Source organism: Vanessa tameamea, chromosome 6, assembly GCF_037043105.1.
Source record: "Vanessa tameamea isolate UH-Manoa-2023 chromosome 6, ilVanTame1 primary haplotype, whole genome shotgun sequence".
Taxonomy (NCBI): Eukaryota; Metazoa; Arthropoda; class Insecta; order Lepidoptera; family Nymphalidae; genus Vanessa; species Vanessa tameamea.
The window spans coordinates 7548260-7563617 of NC_087314.1; the positions used below are offsets into that span (position 1 = coordinate 7548260).

General features: G+C 31.3%; 2 protein-coding genes across 2 annotated transcripts in view; one reads left to right on the forward strand and one right to left on the reverse strand.

Moving 5' to 3' along the window:
• LOC113393579 (programmed cell death protein 2) overlaps positions 1-15358 on the reverse strand; it is a 324102-nt gene that overhangs the window by 276961 nt on the left and 31783 nt on the right. The window lies entirely within an intron of this gene.
• The window catches only part of LOC113393414 (transmembrane protease serine 9), a 36233-nt gene continuing 34530 nt past the window's right edge, over positions 13656-15358 (forward strand). Inside the window, exon 1 of the mRNA XM_026630285.2 lies at positions 13656-13782. The gene's annotated coding sequence lies outside the window, so the exon portion shown is untranslated. The remainder of the gene's footprint in view (positions 13783-15358) is intronic.

The following is a 15358-nucleotide window of genomic DNA, read 5'->3' on the forward strand; positions in this document are numbered from 1 at the left end:
TCGTAAATCGACATTGATACTGATTGAATCCAGCTGCGCACGGAAGATAAATGTCTTTTAGGTTGTCTTCGTCAGCAAGGAATAAGGAAAATTTGTAATTAACTTACTAAATCATTAGTAAGCCGAAATTTAGTTTATCTCGTTCAGCGATTTAATAAAAATATACATTTTATTTAGATATATTTGTCTAATAAACAAATAGAGTTGTTTATCATTAAAATTATATTTAATTATAAATAGCTTAAAAAAACAAAAGATGGAGCACGTGGGACATAAATATATTTCGCATGATCGGGAATATAGATTCCCGGCGGCACGAAACGACCCGTCTTTTTATTAATACGTTACTAATTAAAGTGACAACGCCTTTTTGTTTTAATTTTAGATAAATCTGTGTCCTGTAGATACAATTAAAATGTATTAAACTAAGAATTATTTGATAATAATCTGCTAATCCATCTATATTATTATAGGCTTTTATTAAACTTCTCTTTTTGGCGTGTCAAATATGTTTATTACTGAATTTTAAACTAGTTACTAATTCAACTCGGAGGGTGCGGTCTACACCGGGCGGCACTTTGCTGGGGGCGGCGCTGCGGAGGTGGCAGTTAGAGAAAAAAAAGTTAATTTCTTTCAATGTTTTTTTCGTCATTTTTTTTGTTGTTACCAAATACCCAGGTACCTATGCAGGTTCTATGCATGGGTGATGCAAGCGCAAGCTTTCTCAATAACTATTATTTAGGAAACTTATTTCGTTTCAATGTTATTTTAAATAAATATCAAATATGTCTCCTTACGCATTCTTTGTACTTCACCGTAATACGGTAATGACAGACCGTCGTTTCACAAGGCATCGAGGACTTTGAGTAAAAAGCAAGATATAAAAATAAGCTTGCGGATTGTTGCCCCAATTTCACTTACACCAGCAAAACTACTGGATGTTACTGGAAAATGTAACCTTGACCATGCTACCGACATTGACAAGGAGGAGTTTGAACTTGAGCGAGGGCGACTTCGAAGTTTTGCCATTGCTACTGGAGATCTTGATAAATTAGGCAAAGCTAATGCAGGTCCACTTGAATTATTGGAGTTCATTGTCGAATCTACGCTCGAAATTTCCGTGCCTAACATTTTCATAATGCTCAGAATACTTTTGACAACTGCTATAAGTAATGCTGGAGTGTGAAAGGAGCTTTTCGTAACTGAAATTGATAAAGAATTACTTGCGATCTACGATGAGTACGCTGAGATTAACTAATCTAGCTATATTATCGATTGAACAAGACCTGACTGATGCAATCGATATTGAAAGTGTGATCAAAAACTTTGCTGAAAGGAAGACTAGAAAAGTTAAATTTTAATCTTTCAGTTGAGGAGTTGAGGTGGTAATGATACTCGTGCGCAAAAGAGCGTTCGTGAAGTAGGCGATTTCTTCATTATTGTATTACGTTTTCTCTGTAATTTTTCTAAGTGATATTCTACCTTCTACTCTATGTCAAAAAATGTTAATTTCACTTTTCAGGGTAGTGTTATTCAATAAAAGTACTCTTTTTACCATTTTTTAAAAATTAGCGGCCGGCAAATTTGGAATCCGCCCCGGGTGCTAGTGACCTACGCCACTGGTGAACAAGGTATGTTGGTAATGCGTGCGATTGAACCTCAACAAGATTACAGTGAATTCACAATTAAAACTAAACATTTAAAAATGTCTTAATCTCATCTATACACTAATTCTCGTAAATGATGAGACGTTTTCCAGTAAAATTTGCAAATTATATTAAGTGAAGCTACCACCGGTTCGGAATATAGATTCTACCGAGAAGAACCGGCAAGAAATTCAGTAGTTACTCTTTTTCAACATTTAAAAATACAGTCATGTTAGTTAAATACAATTATAAGTATAGTAATATGTCCTGCCTGGAGTTTATGAAACGGCAAAGCTAAAAATGTCTGCTGAATTTTATTATACTTAGAAACGGATACCTTGCCCCAAGAAAGATTTATTGACTTTGCGGTGTCGGAAACTTGGCGTTATGAGCTTATCCATACTTCTTGTACACATACAATGATTATCATCGATATTATCAAAGTGATCAATGTTACTGTGAATATACCAACACAATATTCTTGTACTTAAATATATTGTGACACAACAGTGAGTCTTTAACTCCAAAATTATAAATAGACCGGATCGCTCTCTTTTGTAAAACAAAAACAGATTAAATATCTGCAGCATTACCCCAAAGTTTTATGCCATATGACATAATACTGTGAAAATAACCAAACTATACTAGATGAGCGGTATCAATATCAGTTGTCTACCTTTTCTAACCGCGTATGCTGCGGGGCTGAGTCGTCCTGTCAGGGACGATAAATGAGGACGCCACTGAAGTTTAGAATCCAGTGCTATTCCTAAAACCACCGTAGTATTAACATTGGGTAGGGTAACAACTACACATTTTGTTTTTTCAGCATTCAAACTATATTATTTAATCTGTGATAATGCGCCGTTCACATCGTCATAGTCAGTTTTTTTCCTGTCGACCTTAAAAAATTATTCGTACCCTACAAAATAAATAAATATTCTTTAGTTTTTAGTAATGTTATAATTACATTATTATTGTAATCAAACTATTTATTTATTTTTATAGTTACATTTCGTTTGAATTTTTACGACGTGCGTGCACAGAGCGACATTAGAGCTACATGATGAAGTTGCATGTAAACCGTAAATTATATGTTAAACCGTCAAGTAGCCTTATATTTTTTTACAATATATATTTTATTACAAATTTAAATGGTAAATGTTTTAATTTTTTTGTGTGATTGTTATAGTAGAGGTGATTATTATTAATCACTATTTTTTTATTATTGATATCATCGTTCAACGAAGTGACTATTCGTCCGATAAAATCGGATTATTGATTAGTTCATCTTATCATTGTTATATAATGTTAGTAAATGAAATGTTATTTTTATATCAAAACCAAGGCTATTTAAAGTGCTCAAATTTAAATAGCGTAATACGGTAGAAAACAAGCTTATATATTTAAAAAGTCACCTTGCAGTTTCGTTGAAGTAGCTATACCGTAAACGATGTTATGTGAGTACCTCCTCACATCACTTGTAAATAAAAATGTTTTGTTTGTATTTACCGTCTCGATACAAAAATATCCTTTAGTATTTTAAGTTACATTGTAATATTATAAGGTTTTATTTATGGTAAGTATGTACTATATTTGCATGTATTTTATATGTACTAAATATTTTTGTGACATAAAATCAAAATAATAAAGAATTTCACTCAAAGTCGTATAGAAAATTGTCGGTATGGTTTTTATTTTAGATTCAGCAGCTCACCGCTATTAAAATGACTTTCGCATACGAGCCTCGATATCACTTAGCACGATACTGATAATATTGTTATTTTTTTTTATTTTATTTGATTACTTAACCATTTGTATGTGTTGGGCAAATCTCGCAACTAAATTGTATACCATTGCCACCAATCTGATTCCGTTCTAGCTGAAATTTTGCACATACTTCTTGGGAGTGTCACAATACTAGTGTTCAAAAATGTATTCATTTGAGCAAAAAATTATCTTAATACACATAGACATATCTTAATATACAATTATATATTATTCACATTATTCCCACAAAATACTAATTCTACTACAAAACAGCAATACTCAGTATTGTTGTGTCGAAACACATGGTGTGAAGGGTGAGTGAGCCTGTGTAACTACAGGTACAAGGGACATAACATCTTAGCACCCAAGGTTGGGGGCGCAATGATACTTGAAGGATTAGATAATATTTCTTATGGCGCTAATGTCTACGAGCGGTGGTGACCACCTACCATCGGTTGGCCCATTAGCCCGTTTATCTATTAAAAATAAAAAATAAAAAATCACATACCTATCTATACATATAACTATTACATATAAAGCAATATATTCGTGCTAAATTATAGTTTATATTTTACTAGGACCATAATTTATACCGAATAAGCTAATTACATTAAAGTCTACAGTATCATAATTCATACATAGTGTTTGCACAAGTAGGTTTGATAGTGTGGTCTACATTACGATATCGTGATTAGCTTTGTTAACAAACAAGTCGATTTTGTCTCGATAAATAAATTATATATCTAATTACTTACTCGTATTTGTTTGATCACATATTTTAACATAATAGATTATTTAATTCGGTATGTTGGTCCGTATGTATGTATGGTTTGTGATCAAGACCAGAAGTTACCGGAGAAGTAATTAACTGTCTCTAATCCGAAGTAAGAAAATTTGTTCGGTAAATCCTAGTAATTACTACAAGATGTAATCCCCGCATTGCATTCGAGAATTGGACGTGGTATTTTCAACGATTAGACAAACCAATGTCGGAGAGTCGTTCGATTTTTAAATAAACACTAGTGGGACGCACGCGAAACTTCGCGTTTATTCAACAGACTTTTACAAATTTCGAAACCTCTGACAGGATTTGTTTTGATTTAATTTCATTTTAAACTGACGACGTCTGCACGTTTTACATTTTTTTTATACAGCTATAGCGCCGCACTCCAGCCTGCCAGTACCTTTTTCCGCTTTCTAAAATTAATTATTTGTTAAATCGTAACAATTTAGTGAATTGCAATCAAGAAATCTTTCATTTTCTGCACATCTAAGGCTGAAGCTCTTCAAAATAAGACCATAACCGATCTTTTATGTGCAGCGATCGTCCCATAATCACTGGGACGAAAATCGGTTTACGCTATTAATATATTTATAAGATTTTTAAAGAAAATATATAAGTAGAACTAATTTCGAATATCGACGGTGTATTAAAAATAGACTTTATAATAAAACTAGCATGAGGAATGAAAAATGAAAGCTGTATCGAATAACTGGCCCGCGCCGAGATAGGATATATTTAGCTTATATTACCTGCGGCACGTGATGCCGATAAGCGCGTTATATTCCGTCCTGGTTCCTGACACCCAACATAATTACACATCAGTTTTTGCGTTAACTTGACACTGGACATATTATTTTATGAGTCAAATTGGGTGCGAATTCTTGTACGCGCCTACGAAAAAAATATAATGTTCTGTCAAAAAAATTCAGAGTCTTCAGAATTAATACTCAATAAAATAATAATAATTAAGTATATGCTGCTGTGATAATTAATTCACTGTAAATTTTAAATTCATTACTGTGCCGTCTGACTAAGAGAATAAGTGCACCTGTTTTTTTATGCTCAAAACTTTTCCATCTCATCAAGTAGCAGTAGTAGTAATTAGTACCATCGTCTTGTGTCTAGTTTATGTACTCGTATAAATATCAGTACTGTGTTTTTAGTCTTCAGTTACTACTTACACTATATTTTGATTATTACTACTAGAAAGGCACCCGGGCCACTGGGGTGGAAGTGGGTTATGTGGGATTCTTACCCACTAAAACCACTGAGATAGTCGTCTTCATTACGGACTGGAGAGGCTGCGGGATCGGTATAACCTCGGCCTCTCCCGTGCTGTGTTCCGCTCGTGGCTCGGCGGAGCTTTGTCAGGAGGCGAATGTGATATCGCTCCCCCGCATAAATTACTTGTGCGTTCGGCAGCAAAAGGTCATTGCGGCTGCGTCCATGGCCATTTAAGCCCCGAGCGTCGGGGCTGTGGAATGGCTGAGGTGACAAATTCGTCGTTTCCATCAAGAGGGATCACTCTAACATTACCTTCTGGTGAAACTATATCTAATTAGATTAAGAAATAGACAATATTACTAATAGTTTATTCTTGTCATAATTGAGTACGCCCTTGTACAAGAATAGATATGTTAAGAACTCGTTAAATAGATTAATTTTAATATAGATACGATGTTGGGCCTATACAATTAATATCTTCTAATATACTATCACACAATACATACCTACATAGAATTTATGTATGCCAATCTACGTAATGTATTTTGTACGGTAACAAGAAATGAATTCACAAAATCAATTTTGATAGCTAGTAACAACAGATTGTTAAATATAAGGATGATTTTATGTTTTTGTGCACTTAGAATTACAAGCCTAAAATACGTCGCGTGTCCTCATTTAATCATCTACTTTTAGTTATGTCAGCCTTTTAACCTAAAACTGATAAGATAAGGGTGGTTGAGGCTCAGGTTTCGATTGATCGCTGCGTTTAACAAAAAAATTCTGAACATGCTGTTACGACACACTTGGGTTGAGCTGATGAGGTGGGCATCATCACACTGGCAATATTCTTGTCCGCAAATTTAGCTGGAAACTATACTGCACAAAAAATGTTTGGAAAAAGGTGGTGTGTTAAAGTAAAACTATATAGACTTGTTTTATGGCGTAGAGGTGTTTTTTGAAATGTTGCTTGTAATCTGTCCACCATTCCACGCGGACACGATTTGAACAGTAACTATTTTTCATTTTTATTTGTATATACCTAAGTAAGGTATATTGTATATTTGAAAATATATAGTCAATTAAGCTGACATACTCGTATAAGATTTTTTTTTTGATGCGATGCAATAGTCGTAATACAAACTACTCACCAAATGAGTAATATAATTTTTTTTTTGTTCCATGTTAGACCCCTTTGGCTCTTTTTTTATTGAATTATTTTTCGGAAAATTTCACCATGTAATATTAATTGTATGTTGATTAAGAATGAGATTAAATACCATCATATTTTTATGAATAGTTTATTGACAAGTATGAAAACAGAAGATTGTATTGTGTTATGATGATGATTTCTATGAGTCTAGCTGATTTCATTTCTTCGCATGAAAGTGAACCTGTTTACTAGTGTTGTTAAGATGTTATAAAATATAAATGATGGTGTTCATACATTTATTCATATAAAGGATGTACTAATTTGTGAGAATTTTATACGAGTTAGTGGTTATTCGGAGTTACTTTTAGGTGAGTAGCCACTTTCCAACAAATTACTGAGAGAAAGAACCTACCAATTTGTTGTATAAAGTTAGTAAGTACTTCAAATCTGAGAAAGTCACTGTAATTACCGCCATAACTAAGTTCCCTCATTTGGCAATGCACAGTCCCAATCCATAATGTCTTAATTGCTAATGTTTGTGACAATTTAAATTGACCGCCTGCTGATTATTACCCAAAAAAAAACTATTATATGAGCCTTACAATTAGGCCTTAGCAAAGTCACTGGTAGAAAATTTGCCTATTAGGCAATATGTAAGGATTGTAATATATATAAGGTTTACAAAAGACGGGTCTCATACTCTTAAAGACTCATTAGTTAAGGCGGGGTTTTCAAACCTTTTTCTATAATGCTCAGAATTCAACCTTTAATTTAAAAAGGCCAAGCGAAAAAAATCAAACAATTTTTCAGAACATATATATATATATGTATTTCAATACCTCACACCAACAAAAATAAGTTCAGATTTTGCTATTAATTCTTATTTTTACTTCAAGTAATTTAGTACAACTACATATTGTGTGCGGCGCGGGTAGTGCAAATTGATACGTGTAAATATTTCCAAGGTTAAATAAGCAACAACCGAATGAATCAATATGATTTTTTTATGTATGATTTTCAAATAATTACCTGAGAATGTCTGAACCTATTTTGATTCCAAAAGCTGTTTTCTCTTTGCACCCCCTAAAAACAAAAACAAAAACATATTATCTTTAGATTTTAATAAAAGAGTATTTATGAAACTCGCTTAGAAACCAATAATTTCGACTAATAAGTACCGTAAAAAAATAAAACCATTAAGTCAGAGATGTTAAGTGTAAGTGTTCATAAATATAGTCTTACTGATTTAAATACAAACTTAGAAGCTTTTTAATAGTTTATACCCTGTTTAAGTTAGCTTGATCTTTTTGACAGACGGGCTAGTGATGAGAAACAGAAAATATAACATATATAACATGGAACGATGGAATGCGTAATTTAAATTAGAATTATTTTTTTTTAACTTATTTTTCTAAAAAGAGTTATACCAGCTAAAGAGACCCCAACCACTAGCCAAAAAGACCCCAACCAAAAGGACCCCCATTCGTAACAATAACTTAACAATTATCTTTAATAAGGATTTTTGTTATCGATATTTGTTGCAGTTACTGTAACTCCCGCTTTCCTACCGTCCGACCGATGTAACATTGTACAAGCGTATATTATTTTCAGTGTTTCTATTTAAATTTTACTTTGAAGCAATAATATATAATAGAAAAAGTCTTAAAATTTTCGGAAAATTTTGAGACTCTTCGGGAATTACTGTATTTTTTTTAAATATTTTTACAATTTTTAAATTAATTAAATTAAGAAAATAATATGTTCGTCAATGCAAAGTTATGTCGATCAGAAAAATTTACATCTGTCAAAAAGATCAAGCTATCTTGTACAGGGTATAATTGTATACATACATACATTAGCAGCCTGTAAATTTCCTACTGCTGGGCTAAGGCCTCCTCCTCTCCTTTTGAGGAGAAGCAAGCATATTTGCATCATATTCCACCACGCTGCTCCAATGCGGGTTGGTGGAATACACATGTGGCAGAATTTCGTTGAAATTAGACAACATGCAGGTTTCCTCACGATGTTTTCCTTCACCGCCGAGCACGAGATGAATTATAAACACAAATTAAGCTCATGATAATACAGTGGTGCCTGCCTGGGCTTGAACCCGAAATCATCGGTTAAGATGCACGCGTTCTAACCACTGGGCCATCTCGGCTAATTGTATACATCACCAAAATAGAATATAAATAATGAGGATCTAATATACCTTCATTTATTATAGAGAATATTGTTAATTTAAAAATATTGCTAGATTTTTTTTACATTTATCATAGAACTCTTAATATTTTGCAATTCAGGGTTTGTGTGAGTGATTTGCATCATGATACGTATGTACTATTACATTCAAAATAATAATTTGGAGGAGTGCACGTTGGAAGAGTTCACCATCAATTATCAAACTTGAATTTTTAAACGTAAAAAAAATTCTTCTATTGAATTTTGGACGTCGTATTATTTTAGGAAAATCTCATTTACTTAACTAAATTATATGAGTGTTAATAGTCAGTATGTCTCCATTAATTTTGTTACTCCCAAGTACTTGGTGGTAGGGCTTTGTGCAAGCCCCTCTGAGTAGGTACCCACCTACTCATTATATACGCATTCATGATTGAAGAAATGGTTAATATTTCTTACAGCGCCATTGTCTATGATCCATAAGCGCGTCCGTTAACCTATAATACAAAAAAAAAGTTGAATAAAGTTATATGATATTTTTTTATTGTTTCATCTGTTTAAGCGTGTTCGCGTATTATCTCTTCGAGTTCGGTGAACCCGTAAATATTTGTCCAATGGTCTAAAATCACGGATAACTCAAATATGTATCATAATTATACTGCAAAATCTGTGCATCATTGCTGAGTGAAACTAGTGAGGACTGTAAACACGGTTCATACCTTTTACGTATAATTCATTATTTAAATATTTGTGCAAATGAAGCACATAATATAATAAGTCCTTTAAAATTGTACACGTGTATCAATATCATATTGGAAAAAATATTCTTACATTCCTTTTTCAGAAATATTATCTTTTGTCGGTTTTTGTGTATTCTAATGATGGAATAACAATTATTCGGCTTTAAGACATTGTCCACCGATGTGTCATAAGGGCTCCAGGGTTGAGCTAAAAGCCTCCATTAAGCACTTGAGAAATTTAGAATGAATTATGATATTTTACCAAGAGATTTCAGGATATATTTGTATAATATTATATTTTTCACCTTGGCCGGATTTCGAAGCTAAATACGGTTAATTTATAAAGCATATTGTTTTGGGCAAACAATGTATTTTATTGTTCAAGTCTTAAGTGCTCTAAATGATTTTAAGCTTTTGAATGAAATAACTTAATTGTTTGTCATTTAACTGCTTAAACTTGCTTAAAAGATGTTTAATAATATTTTAGTAAGAAAGTAAATATCTTTTGGCTCAACAAATTCAGAAGTAATAAATAAAATAACAATTTATTAGTGTGATAACGAATTCATTGTTTCAAACCACGAATAGCTACTTATGTAAATTATTAACAAGTCCTAGAAGGAGTTTGTTATGATAAGATGTTTCGCAACCTCAAGGAAGTTTAAGCGAATTAAGTAGATTCAAAGTTTGTTCGTTGGTCCCTACTCTATTTCTAACTTATTACCTTCGCGACATAAAATACTTTGCACCCACGCCTATACCAAGTAAATAGTTTTGCAACAAAACTGGAAATCACCGAGAAGAAAGACACAGCAAAAAATTGTTATAGAGGATTTTAACAGATGTATTATTTTGAACCATCACGAGTACTTACATTATTAAAATGACAGTTTTGTTTATTATATTGTTATTTAGTTATTACCTTTAGTGATGTGTCGGGTATTAGTTTGAAGGTGAAGCGATAGATGCATAACTCGTCAGATTATAATTCGTAGGGCTTACGGTAAGACTTGTGTGTCTTACCGTATGCCTGTCTGGCACGTAAGATAATGTACTCGTAGGACAATGTCTTGGCTATATTTTGTTTTTTTTTTTAAATGCATCGCGTCAGTGTAACTACAGAAACAATAGACATAATATCTGAACTCATATCCTCTAAGCTTTGAGTTAACATCGTTATATCATATATTGGAATCGTTATAATTCTAAATATTTCATACGATTCATATGTGAAAATCATGAAAATTAATTTAAAATTTTCTATAAAATTAATTTATACATATATTCATTAAAATACTCTTACATGTAATACAGTAATAATTTTTACGATACTATTTTCATTTAAACTTTTTTATCTCGCAGGCCGCTAAAATATACATTATAGTAACTAAACAATATACCTTTGTATTCAACATTTTTCATAGTAGATGTAATAAATGAAGACTACCCAATATAGTCCGGTCGACTAAATAAGACCAGCCAGAACCAATTTGTACGATTTAATTTCTTTATATACTTATTTAATTTAAATAATTTAATAATCCAACAAGAAAAACGTGATTTAATCTCTTCGACATTAACCGTCGAAAACGTCGAAGACATTAAGATAAATTATTGCAAACTGGTGAACGTGCCACAGGTAATCAACGATTATGGAATTTGACGCATTCATTTCATATACATAATATATAATCGCCAAAGATGATATGCCACGAAGACGTGACATGATTTTACCATAAATCAATAGCTTGTAATTGTCCCACTGTTGGGCTAAGGCCTTCTCTCTGTGTCTATCTGAACATAGGTTAGGAGCTTATTCCACCACGCTATTCCAATCGTATCCCTCCACGTTTTCATTTACCCCAGAGTACAAGAGATTTATATACACAAATAAATCTCAAAAAAATCAGTGGTGCTTGACGGGTTCGTACCCACAATCTGCAGTTAAGATTCAGGTGCACTAAGTTTTACTATAAGAATCCCGAATATACAATAATATTTAATGAGAGTTCCATTTTCAAATTGTCCTGGGTGCGGAGAGGGTTGGGTGGCGGAGTAAGTTGTAGATATAAACCGTAACCTATGAGTCTAAAATATATCTCTGTACCAAATTTTCTTCACATCTGTTTAGCGTCTGTCGTGATTAAGTATCAAACATCTATCCATCCAAACTTTCACATTTATAATATTAGTAAGATCAAAGTAAGATATGATAAGTATTGTTGATCAGTTTTTATTGTTGGCACTAACGTTATTAATGTTATTTCTTTCCTTTTACTTTAAACAGACAATGTTCGTTCTATATTAATCAAATTGTTTTTGTAACAGGATACATTTAACTAAAAAAAAATCCCAAGAATAAAATAAGTAGAACAATTCTGTGGAATTTATTACAGATTCCTGTAGAAGTTGTTTTTATTATAGCGTTATATTCAACGAAAAGTGTTAATGATCACGATGTTCATACTTAAGAAATAAGTAGATTGTATATAATTTTCTTCTTTTAATACCATTTCCTTTAATATTATTTCTAAGTCTTCATTATTGGCTTAAGACTTTACGTATAACATTTCTGTACTTTTATTATTATAATCCAAAATAGAGTAACTTTATTATAGATTACATTTAGTTTTTTTTTAATATAATAATTTGTTCTTTATTTGAATTTAAATAATTAAAATGAACACGACCAAACAGATTTACATATTCCAATTGAAACTTAATGTAACGATTGTTACCTACGACATACTTATACGATCATCTGATTTTTTGTGGCAAGGTATTCAAATTTATTTACAAATATGTATTACTTTATATAATATATTAATATAACACAGATATTTTTACATTTGCAAAATAAGTATTAAGTTCATATTAATAAAAATCTCTTTAAAAGATAACAAACGTTACTTTTTGCGTAATATATATTCTGCACAAGATTTAGATGGTATCCTTTTAAATATTGCCTTGAATATATTTCTTGGCGATTTTATTTACACCTACGATCAAATTAGTAAATTAATTGAAATTAACGCGTAACTTTTACTGTTATCGTTTATAAATGACTAATGATTACGTGAGTAAGAAAATTTGCGTCTATAACCCGAGGCGGCTTACAAATGAGGTCCTTCGGTATGACGGATTTATAACGGTATCTATTGGGCTTTGAACTCTCTCGTTAATTTACAATGAGGATTCCGTGAAGTTAATTCAAATTGTAATATAAAATAACTTTATATGAGCAACGAGTAATGAAAAAATACATTTTTATTATTTAAAGAGATCCCCATTTTGAAGAATTATTCCTACCTACCCCTCCAATTAAACTTATGCTTATGCTAGAAGTGGGAACAACAATAGCCCAAGATAGAATAGGGTCAGGATAGAACCTGTGACGTTTTTGGTTTGCTAAGCAGCCCGTAAGCCATTGCGCTATTAACGCTTTATCCAATTTACAGGAACTATCAACACTGAAAACTAAATTAATTAATAATATTTGTTTTTTATTTAGATACGGTCAGGGTCTGTCATTCCATAAAACGATTGCAGAAAGGGGATAAACGGTTGCTTATGATAGTTGATGGGTAGATTATTTACGATATTAGGGAAGAGTTCATTCCTCCTATCATCGCCCGGCGTCTACCGCCATGGGCGATTGTTCTTTGGAATATACGTTACTGTTTCTACTTAAATAGATACCACACGCACATTGTCACATTCATTTATTTGTATGAGATAAAAATGTTGACGTTTTATCGCGATTATTAAAGATTTTTAATCGCTTTCCGTATTTAAATAAAAACAAATGCCTATTTTAATAAATAATAAATATCGATTTAAACTGAATATTTTATAATGTAATTGAAAATATTGTTTCAGTAGCTTTTTCTTTTCAAATTAAGATTAGGACCATATTTAGTAGGGCTATATTTGTATTACCAAACTCTTAATAGATAATATTATCAGTCCTAACATAGATCCTATTAACCCAATTTTCGTTTTGGATAACGCAACTATTTTTAGTTTATATTTGTTAATCAGTAAGTTGTATTAGAATGAAAACATTACCATGTAAGATAAAATTGAGTACCTATCTACATTTTTTTTTGTGTGAGAGTAACTAGTGAAGATTTGGATAGTCGGCGCGCGCGCAGTTCTGTATTGCTCTCGTTAGAAGCGTGTTGCGTCCATGTCTATGAAGTATCGTAGTGTGCATATCACTGGCTGATCGACCGAGAGACGATTGATTTATAGTGTATTTATGAAATAAACATCCAATTTATTGGGGTAAGCTAAACTTTAGTTCAAATAATTTCTTAAACGCTTTAAAAATAGTTCACAAAATAAATTAATTGTACACTTAAAGTTTAAATTTAGATATTTGAATAGTATATGAAGTTACAATAGAAAAGTAGCAGTATATTATAATTACAATGTAGTCTAAAAAAATACGAGCACTATTTTCGACATTGAAAAAATTTTGAAATTAAAGTCCAGCTTGTTTAATGAAAAATATAAAAGCTAAGATTTGAAGATACGATTTGAAAAATATAAAAGCGAAGTTTATGAAATGTGTATATACGTTTTATTTGAAAGTGATAAAAATTTAAATTTGCATTGTATTTTTTGTTCAAATTAACAATAACATCGCTTAAAAGTTCGTATATTAAAGAAAATATATAATGAAACAAACCAACATGATGATTATTGTATTACCGTTTATATTTTCCTGTATAATATAATGTGGTATTAAGAGAATGAATACTAATATTTGACATACACATATTAAGTTTAAGCACGTGTATTAAGGTTTACACTTTTTTAACCTGTTAAATATTGATTGTCACGCTAACAAGTCATATTATTTTTTTAAATTTGTATGAGACATAATATCGCATAAATTGTATTATGTACTTTGCACATGTATTTTAATACCATATATATTGTATTGTGATATAAAAGTGTTCGTGAAAATGCAAAATCAGTAAAAACTTTTTTAAGTAACCTAGAATTAGAAAATCCGTATTTAATTAAAAAAGTTGTATAACTTAATTATGTAAAGCAAATAAGCAAATTACTAAGGTATTGAATAAATATATGTTAGACTTCGACGTTAACGCAAAGTCTCGTGTGCTTTCTCAATATCATTACCATTTTCAACAGAGATAAAACTATCAGTTCGCAAATTTTATTTGCGTATATTTTTCGGAAAAAAACCCTTTATAATATTTAAATATTTTTAAAATCATTTTATGTTCAGTTTTGATGCAATCTTAATTAAATAATTTCCAAATGGGCTTGTTAAGTAATTGTAAAGTTCGACTGCGAAGTAGCCTCGAGCTTGCTTAACAAGATAGGTGGTCTCCATTTCACGGGTATTTGTTGATAATGCAGAGATAATTATCCACACAAATGTTATATAATTGAATTGAGTAGATATTTACGAAATAATATAATTTGATTTCATTTAAAGGATAATATTGCTGTAGGTGGTTTATATTTTTATTATGGTGTCGCATTAAGTGATACTATTTTTTTCTTTTTTTGGGGACTTTTTTTGTACCGGGTGAGCACACTCATTCATTTATTCATATATATATATATATGCATATATAATTAGTTAATATTAGATTGCCTTTGCATTTCTGTACCATTCGGTAGAGTTAAAACTTTTTACAGACATAATACCGTCAAAGTAACATATAAAATTAAAATCAATAGGTATAAAATCAACGGACGCCAGGCCAGCTAGCTAAATATAAAAAACGGTATTCGTATTCAAAAGCTTAATATGTATATATTTATAAAATATAATAGAATAACGTAAATATTTAATTATTACTTGGTTCGTTAAGAATATTAT